This window comes from Apostichopus japonicus, chromosome 4 (assembly GCF_037975245.1).
Source record: "Apostichopus japonicus isolate 1M-3 chromosome 4, ASM3797524v1, whole genome shotgun sequence".
Lineage (NCBI taxonomy): Eukaryota > Metazoa > Echinodermata > Holothuroidea > Aspidochirotida > Stichopodidae > Apostichopus > Apostichopus japonicus.
The window spans coordinates 18,389,401-18,400,965 of NC_092564.1; the positions used below are offsets into that span (position 1 = coordinate 18,389,401).

General features: G+C 33.5%; 1 protein-coding gene across 2 annotated transcripts in view; it reads right to left on the reverse strand.

Moving 5' to 3' along the window:
• LOC139966701 (uncharacterized) overlaps positions 1–11,214 on the reverse strand; it is a 47,020-nt gene extending 35,806 nt beyond the window's left edge. Inside the window, exon 1 of one of the 2 annotated variants that reach the window (XM_071969989.1) lies at positions 10,668–11,214. The gene's annotated coding sequence lies outside the window, so the exon portion shown is untranslated. Of the gene's footprint in view, positions 1–2,831; positions 2,949–10,667 lie in introns of those variants that run through there. The other variant, XM_071969990.1, reaches the window with a different exon arrangement.
• Between the last annotated feature and the right edge of the window lie 351 nt (positions 11,215–11,565).

Below are 11,565 nucleotides of genomic sequence, written 5' to 3' on the forward strand. Positions count from 1 at the left end.
TCATAGCAAGAATTCTATTAATTTTATATAGAACAAAATTTCATTTAAAGTTTCTGACGGTGGGAAGAAGTAGTTACATTTCACATTAAGCTTTACAATTGGGGGGTGGGTGTATATGTGGGAAAGAAGGGGGACACCTCCGGAGAGTGAGGGGTGGTGGCGGGTGGCAGAGTTCCCCCGGAGAAGGTAAACAGCATCTAAGAGTTTAACATGTACATTAGAACGAATGGAAATGAGAGTTTGTTAAAACGGACATTTTTAATTTAATAAAAGGAAACAGACAAATTTCCTTATAGGTCTAGTTTAGTAAAGATATATATACATATTAAGTATTAAATCGCTTTGGTAAGTTCAATCATCATAAGTTAAGTGCACAGTTATTTATGGGAAATTAGGAGTCAGCTCATTTTAGGTAAATATTGCACTGTATATGTTATTTCTTTAGTCTGGAAAAACAAGTTATTGCTTTGTTCTCCAAAAGTTTTGAATTTTAGTATATGGGAAACGTGAGCTTTCATGTTCTCTATATAGAACCTGATAGATGATTATGTAATTTGACCATATAAGGGAAATAAATCATCTGCTTTGAATGAAGTATATAACTTTATATGCTACTTATTCATACTAGTTTACGATATGTCTTCTGCGCATGTCACACGTGTCAGCTGTGAGGAACGCTAATACTTGTAAACTCTCAAGAAATCACTCCAGCTCATCACAGTAACTGTCACGAACAACAACTCGGTTCTGAAAGATGTATTCTTAATCCTTAAAGATACTATAACGTATTCTAGCGATACCAAATTTACTAAATATATAGTGAAAATAGTTACAAGTTTTCAAACATCAAACATTTGCACAATTTATTCCAACTTATGTGACAATCGCTGTTTCCGAGTTTACATTGTGAAATCAGCAGAGTAACAGCCATATTTTTTGAATTATGATATAATCAAAATGTGATTTTTTTCCCCCTCTCTCTTTCTCTTTCTCTTCGATTGCTAGTTATACTTTAAGGAGCCCGTTTAGTCCTTGTGATTCTCGAAATACTTGCCAGAGGGCTACATATTCTTGATTTAACCTTCACAGTTGTAAGTATGCGTCTTAACAAATACCATCATAACGTCTCGTGTCTTTCCAAACACTAAAAACATAATCTTTCAATCTCTTATACCAAGATCAAAAACAAAATTCCCCCTACCTTTCCACTCGTTATTATATATAACGCGAATGGAAACGTCATATTTTGACACTGGCTGTCACCATCTGTCAAAGTTTAAATTGTTATTGAGTAAGATGCAATCATATTTTTAGCATGAGAGTAAGATTAAATTTATAATGAGAAAATGATAACAATCGGATAACTATATCAAACGAGAAAACATTCATTGCAAAGATAAGAAAGGCAATCAAAGATGTGATTCATCTATATAAGCCTCTCAAAGAGGAATGTCGTTTTCATTTTAAAAACTGGTGCAGTTTAAATCGTCAATTTATGTGGGGAAAAGCATTCAATCTGAAGATTTATATTTGAAAATGCTTATATGAAAATTATTACGTATCTTTTCTTGTCATAAAGATTGATCAAACGTGTCAAAATTTGTTTGTTCCAATTCCCATTCAGCTTTTCAAATAATTACATTCCCGAGGTTGAATTGAGAGACAGATATGTTTTTAATTCAAGTTACATGATAGTTTTTGTCATCTATATACAATCCCATTCAATCATATAAGGATTTAAAACAATGGGTTCTTTTTTTTTAACGTATTCATGGTTAAAAATGGGTCATTAAACTAAATTTTGATAGACAGTATAAATGAGATTATAATATGTCGTGACAGTCCATGGTTCGTAACTATTTCATTTTCATTTTAAATTTACATGACACAAATATAACATGCTTTAAGAATTGTAGTGAAATGAAGGTCTTGTAATCCTTGAAAGTGAATTAAAACATGTATATTAGAATTTAGAAGTGACCTACAAATTTTCAACAACAAAAATCCTTATCAAAAGACAAACCTTCAAGTGAAATTGATTGCTTTACGCAAATTTCCAGGAAACTAAACTTACGTCATTTCTATTTTTTATATATGTATGTCAGTTAATATGATTATGTGTGTGCACGGTGGAATTATTTCTTACTCTGTTTATCTTCTTCATCTTCTTTTGAAATGATGTCCAGAAAAACAGGAATAGTTAAAGTTAGAAAACGTCTGAAAGCGAGTTATCGTCACATTCTGAAGTGAAATGACGACACTGAAAGGTTGCCCTTTTGTTCAAATGACACACAAACCGTATTTAACCCCCTTATTTTACATCATTGAAATTAGTTAGAAAATTGCCCTAATTTCTTAAAGCCCCCAATTTAAATTTTTTGGACACAAAATTTTTAAGTTTCATTCTACTTTTGGAAGGATGAATCAAAGTGCTTATCTTTCAAATGTTTGGTGGACATAAACCAAGTATAGCTATGAAGTTTACATTACTATAGATAAGATGACTGTCGAAATGATGGAGATGATTGTCCATTTGCATGGCTAATTCCTTTGAAATTCAAAGTGGTTTATTTACTAAAATAGGTCACACAGTTGCATCGCCTTGTGTACTTCACCGTGATGATGTTAAAAGCAAAATTAGATCTCCTTTGTTCTTCACAAATCCATTATATTGCTCTAATTTTGCGTAGAATAAATAACACAATATAGTGTGTCTCCTGTCACGGGGAAGAGAGTATAAGCTCATTTTAAAGTCATTTAATTTGTTTGTCATGGGGAAATCCTGTTTACCTTTTCTTGAAAATTTATTGAAAAAAAGTAAAGAAACGTACCTGATTTAGATCATGCTTAAAAGGGCAAGAAACGGATTCCAACTTTTGATGTTGTTGTAAAGGCACGCTTCAGTGTACTGTCAACAAAAAATTTCCACCTACACATATTCACGAACCACGCTATACAATTGACACAACATATTTGGTTACGTATATTGTAATGGAAACTGATATAACTTTTGAGAAAATATGTGGGTACACTTCGATAACGTACCGAATAAATAGTGCGCGAGACTTAACAGTTTGCTGTTACAGTGTTTTATTAAAGTTATAGTAAATAAAAAAACATCCATGAAACTAGTACACAAAGTGACAGTAGCTTGTTAGTTGATTTTGAACACTTTTCTTCAAAGTACTTTTAGAGTACTTTAAAGTACTTTAGATTTTACATAGTAAGCGCACAAAACCCGGATGAAATTAGGCACAACCCAGTATATAGGCCTATGTGTAAGCCTTGCAGGGGTGAACTCAAACACTTTACTTGTGTGCATTAAAGTTCATTTTACGGTTATGATGCACTCATCCGGATACTCTTACATTGTGCGGAATGTATGATAGTTCAATCTTTTTGATAATCAAAATAGTGTAAACTTAATAGTTCAGTCGTTTTACTTGTTGTGTATGCTTATTTGGCAACAGTTGCTAGACAATATATATTAACTTTATGAAATTTTCAAGTTTAAAAGGGTCCCATGCGACGAAATGTTTTGACAAAATAACTATTTGATGATAAACATTCATTGAAATACAAAATCTACTACCAACGTGCATCATATATGTTAGATACAATGCACACTTATGTTGAGTAATAGGCCTACTCGGTAAATTTTGAGAAATTTCCGATCAAACTCAAAAATTCCTGCTGTAAATTTGTATTTTCCATTGGTTTGTGACTTCGTATCATTCCAATCAAGCCATGTAATACTCAAAAATAACTGAGTACTCTAAATAAGCTCAGGGATCAGCACGAAATTGATCTGATGGGTAAGACGAAAAATGTGTGCTTAATCCGCGGCCGCAATACGTTTGGTTGCACACATGTCCATGGCAAAAACGGAAATGATACAATATATAGGGCTGGAGCGAAAAATCTTTAAAGTCTACACTCGCACTATGCATCTGTCATGTTGAAATATCCTTGTACAGTAAGTCAACCTAAGGCTCTGTATTCAAAACCTTATAATTCATAACTGTTCCCTTTGGTCATTCTGCGAAGTATTTGCTTCAGTTGATTAATCTTGGATACAACATAGCTCCTAGATGAGAGGGTTAATAGGGTTTTGAAAACCTTTTCGCGGGCCAAAGCAAATTTGCAAGAGGGCCGGCAAGCGGCCCGCCGGTGTCGCACTTTGATATTTTGTATTTAATGAAACTAAGTGGGTTCAAAGATGAGGCTGAGCCTATAGGCAGAGAAGCTGAAGCCTAAATATATTGTTGCTATTCGAAGTTTGTACCCTCAAGTACTCTCAAGTATGATAACACCAGAATTGTCAAAGAGAAGAATTGTCAAAAAAAAGTGCCTCCATATTTCTTTGGTGAAATACCGTATCTGTCAGTTGGGAGTTTCATTTCAGATGTTGAATGTTTCAACGCCTGTGATTGGGTTTAGGAGTGGGCCTCGGTAATCACATATTTCTAATTACCTTATTACTTTTAAAGTATCTGCGCCGAAGGCTATCATGCTAGGATACAAAAAAAGAGAGGTTCTTTATAACCTTACTCGGTTACAATTTTATCATTCTAAAAGACATTGAGATGGTCATCGTAAGGTAGGTGGTATTAAGTGTTCTCATGCATTTCATGCAGGGAAATGTTAAATCTGACTTTTATTGTGGGTGGGGGTAAGGGGTAATCGTGTTGAAAGATCACCTTGAGCAGTGTCTCAGCATTGATATGTCTTAGTCTTATAAGTAAATAATTCTGAGTACATGGTACCTTTCTTTCTTATCTATGTTCTGGCTTCAAGATATTTCCAACTCTAATTTTTTTTAAATATCAAAAGACAGGTATATATATATATATATATATATATATATATATATATATATATATATATATATATATACATATATATATATATATATATATATATATATATATATATATATATATATATTGATTATAGCTTTGACTAACGTGAGCAACGTCATAATGGGCTGTGAACTAAAATACGCACACAGCAACTACGATTGACGTGTCCTTAATGCTTAAAAGCTATATTTTTTATCATCATAAAACTAAAAGTGGTATTGAAATTTAACTTGGGTAAGAAGTAGTATAAAATGGTCTATTAATTTTGTCTATTAGCTAAAAAACATGGTTTTGTTCTTTTAGGCACAATGATGTGTTTGTTTGATAAATTGGTGAATATTCAAAGTCAACAGATTGTTGGTATCCTTCAGCTGAAATGCTCCGTCACGTGATGTAGTACCGGAAGAAACATTGCTGTTCGTGTATTGTATAATAATAATAATACAATAGTCCACGATAAAGTAAGGGAACTATTGTGTTTCATCGATAAATAGAACATTCACATTCTTACACTTTTGTTGTCACAACTCTTTAGAGATAACATCCAATGAAACGCGAACGATCAAATTTGAATGCACTTTCAAAATGCACTCACGGCTGAACACTCCATCATTTCACCTTACGATGACAGTTTTCACGTCAAGTGCTGCCTTATTAAGCCTATATCGAGTTAATTAGCTGCATTTTGGTCACATGGTTGATCGTCTTTCCATGTGACAAGGACATTTTAATCTGTGACGTTCATGATGAGAGTGTCATCGAAATGAAGGGCCGTATATTTGCCGACATGTTTTGTTAAACAGCAATTCTTTTATATTTTAGTCTTATAAACAGTTGGTTCCGTTTCCTTACTCGAGCTGTGCTGTGAACTTGTTAATTGATGCTTTTTTTGGCGTACGACTGCAATGTTTCTTTCCAATTGAGCAATAACGTCGGTTTGAAATGTAAGCAATCGATTGAACTATCCTCTTTAAGGTGGTTGGAATATGTACAAAGCTTCCAACGATCCTCTTAAGGTGGTTGGAAATATGTAAGATCGTTTGAACTATAAAAACTTATTTTCTTTTAAGTTTTTACCTTCGGTTGAACTATCTTCTTCAGCTAAATACGATTCTAAATAGTCAGTTGATCTATCTCTTATATATGGTTGCAGGTATATGCACAAAGATTCCAATTATCCCCTTAAGGTGGTTGTAAATATTTGAGATGGTTTGAACTTTCCAAATTAGCTGGCTGTATTCGATTAATTGATCTTCTTAACCGTTGGAATATATAACTGTTTGACATATCCTATTAAGCTGATTGGGAGTATGCCTAAGGGCTTTAAATTACCAATTAAACTGATTAGAAATATAAATAAACGTTTGAAAAACGCTGTTATGCTAGTTGGAATTGAGTATAATTTAAACTATCTATATTAGAGGTGGTTGAAATTACAAGCAACCGATTGAATTATTCGCTTAGGGTGGCTAGAAATATGTACAATTCGTTTGAACTACCCGGTTTAGCGGGTTGGAAAACACGAGTTCGATTGATCTATTCTGTAACGGCCTAGTTAGACATGTTTGCATTGATTCGTACAATCCCATCAAGTTCAATATAGTTGTGCACAATAACAGTTTTGATCTATCTTAACAGTTTTGCCGAAAAATTCAAGTTTTTGAGGTCTGTGTGAGTTTTAAGCGTCGGTTTCTGATGAAAGCGTTAACTAAAAAAGTTAACCTATCTACAGCATGACAATTGTTGACGAAGATGAATTATTAAAATAGGTTAACACTTTTTTAATTAAACTCACGTAGCTATCCTCGATACTACTAAACGCTAGCCGGGAATATGATATGACCTTTACTTGAATTAATCTATGGTAGTATGACTAGAATAGACAATTATTTAGTATCCCGGCGCCATTTCTGACTGTCTTAAGCGAAGTTTTGATGAACTTTACATCTCCGAGAATCGAAGTAACAACACGGTAATTGATGTTAATGTTAGAGGGTGTGATGTTTCCATCCTACAGTATCTTCTTCATTGACAAACTGAGATGAACAGGTCAAATCTAGATAAATGGGACAGACACGTTGATTAAGAGATTATGGGACAGACACGATGATTATAACATTAAAAACCATGAAAATAGCAGAAAACCACAGTTAAAATGGGACAGTGGGATAACAGGATTAAAGTTGATCAAAATGTTACTGCGGACACAATTAAGGGCTTATATGAGATGAACTTTGCATAGGAGTATAAACAAAGGTTTTTTTTGCAATGGAGGTTAGGCAATAAATGGGAAGTGAGACGATCAAAACGGTGAGTGTGTATGGACATGAAGTTCTTTATTTACCTACACCTACCTACACTGTTTAAATGTGCCTAGTTATAATTCTCACTACAAATAGGGAGAAAATGTCCGAAACATATAGAGCTATGGTATGCATACGACTTTATCATTCAACTTTGCATACAAATCTAATCTTCTTTAAAATAAAATCATTTTAAAATTGAAATATAGGTTAATCCCTTATCTCATGCATCCACCCATACAGGAATTGCAAGTATGAAAGGATGATCTGACGGGGAGAAAATCTACACCCATACCGGAAATCAGTTATCACTTAAGGAGTAAACAAACGAGCTAACAGACGAAACCAACCACAGAATTTCCGAATCAGAAAGATATAGAAGGGCATAAAAATGAGTCATAAGAGGGACAGAAAAAAAGGTCTTAATCCTTGTCCTTGTCCTTTTCACGTATCATTATAGTAATTTTACCCACCGAATTTTTTGAGTGAAGGATATGATATTTATTTTCTTGGCATTTCACTTTTTTATCTTTCTAATTCCTCATTAATATGTCCTCTGATCGTAATATCATAGTTGCTTTATCATGCAAATCAGAAACTTAGATTTATTGCAGTTAATCATGCTCTGCTCCGGTACCCTTGGTATTCAGTAACGCATCATTAAATGCATTGTACTTTCTTATGTTCGCTACAAATCATCACAGAATTAATTGTTTATCCAGACTTTATTATGTATGACATCTTCTTTGGTTGAATCATCATCCAAACAACATGGAGTCGAGATAATGTCCAGTACAACAATTAAAGCAGCTAGTGACTTACTAGCAAGTGCTTGTAGAAACTATTCCTTGCATATATTTTTTCAACATTCTACACAATTGTAAACCCCATGTTGGGCGGAAGTGGAAGTGGAGAGTGTGTGTAATCACGTGGCTATAAGGCTACATATTTTAGTATGAGATCTATGAAGATGTTTCTCCTCTCACAAGAAACGTGTTACCATGTTTATCATGTTACATATATACCCATGGGATAAAATAATCTATAGGTTAACTGAATTTCATCATGTTGATAGTGTTATTTTTCTGTAGTGTCTTAAAATGTATTTATAAATCAATATTCACGAGCATAGAAATGACGTAAATAAGTCGTTAAGTAGAGACTATATATATGTACATAATGTATATATATATAATATTATTAAAAAAGAAATATATACCTAAACTGTTACAAAATAAATAAATATATTGTACTTGCACTCTGTACATTTTCTCTCTGGTGTTCAGTTCTTATAAGAAATAGTCATATTTTGGACATTACTTTAGACACATATCTTGACACAGCAATGAGCTACATAACACGTGGTTATGTAGCATTTACAACCCATCATGTGTTTTTCTGATCGATTTAAATATTCAATCTTTCTAAAGCAAGGATCATAACACGTGGTATTGATTTGAGGAGAAACATCATCACTATTATCATCCATTCGTGCATCAGATAGTCAGATAGCCTAACGCAATAAACAAGTCTAGCCATTACAGTTCAGTGTGTGTGTCATTTTGATGAATAAATGGCCGTTTCGGTTATTTCAACTCGAAGAAATTAGCAAGCGTTTTATCAACCCGTTAAATCGTAGATGTACTGATTCTGTCATGTGAAAGCCAGATAGGAAAATGAAATTATAGGGAAAGAACCCTACTTTGTATATATGTCCTACATTATCATTTTATACTACAATTAGTATCATACAGCTCATGCAACAGATCAAACAGTTCGAATAATCAACGTCTGCGTGAAAGTAGAAACTTAACGATATTTTTAATTACAAAAGACAACTAACTTCGGAGTCATTGTCATATGAGATAATACATTCGACACACCGCTACTACCGAGAATTTATAAACAACGCCCGGGGTACACGGACGATACTTGTCCAGACGGACTATAGTTTTAATGGGACAGTGCTACTTATAATTGACCACAACGATACCTCACAATCCTCCTTGTGTGTATTGACTTCTACTTCCTTGCAGTTATGAATTCGGTTTAGCATCTCAGTAGACCAACTAGAACCTCTTGCTTCATTACTTGTAACATTACATCGTTTTGGGTTGATTATCTGCCAGGTTTAGCAAAATATTAGTAATTACTGGATACTTACAAAGGTAATCAATATCTTAAATAAAGATTGCTACGTTGTGTGTTCAACTTAGCTCAAGGAAATGTTTACAAAACAAATTTTGCGGGATATATTTTCAGTTACTATACTCTTTCTCCAATCTGTTTTCCTATTCTTGTGCATTACACATAATTAGTTGTTCTGTTACTTATGATGCGCTTTAATGAAAACAGGTGGGAGGTTTTTATTTTTCCAATCTTCCGTTGACAAAAGTTTCATTGTCATTTGAAAATTATTTAATGACTCTGGTGATATGCTTATAAGGTAGATTTCAAGAACGAAAATTATGTGTATGTGTCTTTCACTGGTAAGCAACACTGCTATGAATCCAGTATGTTTTTCTAAAACACCTTTAATTTGTGAGCAGTAACCCTTATGATATAGGTTCATCAAATAAAGTGACTGGATTATATAGTCCAATACACAGACTATTTGGTCAGTTCCTCAAAAGCAACACTCAAATAACATATTTACATTGTACTACAAATATGCCAAGTAAAATGACGTTGACTGACATCCAATGATTCTTTGTTGTTAATGTGAAGTTAACAGAACATGTCGTAGTTGAGTTATTAGAATATATCAAATAAAATATTAATATTAAACACATAGGCCTGCACTGACGACCCGACGTCATTCATCGACAAGTTATAACCTTAAAGGAGCATTCCAGAAATTTAGAATGATATCATAAATGCGAAGATATCTAGAACAATTTGTAGCTATCTTTTTCAATTCGGATGGGGGTTATATAACATATACAACTGATGACTAAAGTCGTCTTTTAAGTTTATTAATAACCATGGACGTTAAATATGAATGTAAGAGACTGACTACGGTCAACTTGTGGCTTTGCTAAGCCAATGAGGCTCCTTCGCGAGTTCCTGCTCGCAGGAGGATCTAATATACATACAAAATACCTACATATAATAATTCCAATAATTACAAACGACTTGTTTTCAATTTGTTCTCCTTTGCGCGTAAAACTTAAAACAGCTGATTATTTCATTCATTTTATAGGCACGTCAGTTGTTCTATACTGGGTAACAATTATATCATATTGTATAACACATACCTGCTATCATCAACGAACGTTAAACTTCACAATTATTCATAAAGACCAAAAGTTAGTTTACAAATGGTTGAGACTTAAACGTTGCAAAACGGTGCTTATTTTTGCTTAAACCGTAAACTTTTCAAATATAAAGACATCCTTAGACAGGAATTATTATAAAAGACATTAGGGTTTTAACCAAGAAAAAACTGTTGAAAATTATTCCACAGATAAAAAATTATCAAAAAAAAAAGAAAGATTCTTACCTCAATCAATTATTTCGAATTCTCGTGTTATTTCGTTTATTCCAAGTAACAGTCACAGTTGAAATTACAATTGAGATAAAACAATGTAATAGATTTGTCGGTTTCTGTTCTTTCCTCCGAGAATAACAACGGTATTTTCAAATTAGAAGACTTATATTAGCCGCTAGAGAAAGTATATCTATCAAATCTTGTAACAGAAAATCTTCGTCTCAAACTAATGTTTTTTCTAATAAGAAACAATGCTTCATTGCTTGTCGCAACTACATAGAGCAACCGCAAAGAAGCCACACGAAGAAGAAACTTTAAAACAAAAGTTATATGTAGATAACGACGATGACGACGACGACGAAATATCATGAAATAATCAACCGCGTGAAGGCACCGTTTGCCAATAATGAAATGAACCAATCCAAGTCAAGTGCATGTCATACGAACAACCCCAGTAAAACACTTAGATTGATTTTCGGTGAACTACTGAAGCAGTATTCTATTATACGTAGGCTAAAATAACTCATGCTAGAGTGAAGTTGTCAATATACCGTGACAACGTTAAGCAAGTGTGTGCTAGTCTGCTTGAGTGAATGTGTGGGTGCGATTTACTTGTCAGTGGGCTAATTTCGACCAATCAGAAATCGTGTGGTTTGCTTCGCTATAAACTCTCTCTCTGCCTCTTTTCTCTGTCTATCTCTCGATTAGTTAAATGAGTATTAAAAGTATAAATATATATGACGGTCATCGTGTGTAATTGTCCTATTGTATTCATGTCAATAAGGTTCATTACCTTTTCGTCAAGTGTGATAGTCACCATTACTTTGACGTCATAATAGGCCGGTTGTGAAGAGCCTCGGTAAATTCGCACCTGATCTTATTCATTTGGAACCAGTTATTATTATTTCAA